We start from the raw sequence: 1,273 nt of genomic DNA, 5'->3' as shown, positions 1-1,273 counted from the left end.
TTTGACTGGTTCAATGTAAATGATTCCTTTATTTTACAAAAAAATCTTTGAAATTTTTCATTGCAGATGTTTTTTCCTGTTAAAATGAGGCAATTAGAAAGCTGATTTTGAAATCAAGCCTGGTGAGTTTGTGCAAACAATTGACCATTACCTCTACCATCGTGTGACAAATCAACCAATTGAAAATCTGAGAGAAGTCAGCATATACAAAAGTTCTACTTCTTGTGCAACATTTTACCTCAAAAGGAATTTAATTTCTGGAGTGACCAAGAGGTTGTGGCAATGAGCTGGTGAAGCAGAGATGTTGGAGAGTGAGGGGGGAGGTGGGCTGTTGTGGAGGTCAGCTTCAAATGAAACATCACTTTGGCACCCTGTATACATTGGGAAGCTCTGCCATTTTCTAAGTCAGCGCTTTGAGACTCTCGAGGTCCATTGAATGGAATGCGCAAAACCCTTGCTTTAGTGCCTCATCCAAAGGAGAAAGCCTTCAGGGATGTATATCCTGTGATAATGCATGAATACAAGACAGAAACAGCAGCAGGAATAGTCCATCCAGTCTCTTGAGAATCTTCCATAATTCAGTATGAGCATAGTTGATCCAATCTTTCCTGCCCGGTTCTTGTCAACCTTGAAGATACACACAAAATGCTGGAGTAACTCAGCGGGATAGGCAGGATCACTGGAGAGAAATGGGTGACACTTCGGGTCGAGACCCTTCTTCAGACTGGGTCTCAACCTGAAACACCACCCATTCATTCTCCTCAGAGATGCTGCCTGTCCTGTTACTCCCGCATTTTGTTTCTCTCTTCGATGTAAACCAACATCTGCAGTTCCTTCCTGAACATTGTGTAAACTTTGAATCCCTTGATTGAACATCTGTCCATCCCAGCCGTGACCATTTCCAGTGATTCAGCCTCCACACATCTCTCAGCAGTAGAAAATTCCAATTGTACTCAACCCTTTGAGAAAAGAAAAACCTCCTTCATCTCCTTCTTAATCTGAGTTACGCACCGTAGTTTTGGAATTTCCCCTAAGGTCAACATCATCTTGTATTTAACTGTTAAGCCTCCTCATAGAACATAGAACAGTGCAGCACTGGGGCATTTTGCCCATCATAGCTCCACCCACCTAAACTAATCTCATCTGCCTGCACTTGGTCCATATACCTCTATTCACTGCCTGTTCATCTTCCTGTCTAAATGCCTCTTAAATGCTGCAATCATAACTGCATCCTTGATCTTCCCTGACAGCATGTTACAGGTACCTACAAATC

The sequence above is a fragment of the Rhinoraja longicauda genome, chromosome 1 (assembly GCF_053455715.1).
Source record: "Rhinoraja longicauda isolate Sanriku21f chromosome 1, sRhiLon1.1, whole genome shotgun sequence".
NCBI lineage: Eukaryota > Metazoa > Chordata > Chondrichthyes > Rajiformes > Arhynchobatidae > Rhinoraja > Rhinoraja longicauda.
The sequence above is the reverse complement of the archived record's forward strand: the minus strand, read 5'-3'. Positions refer to the sequence as shown.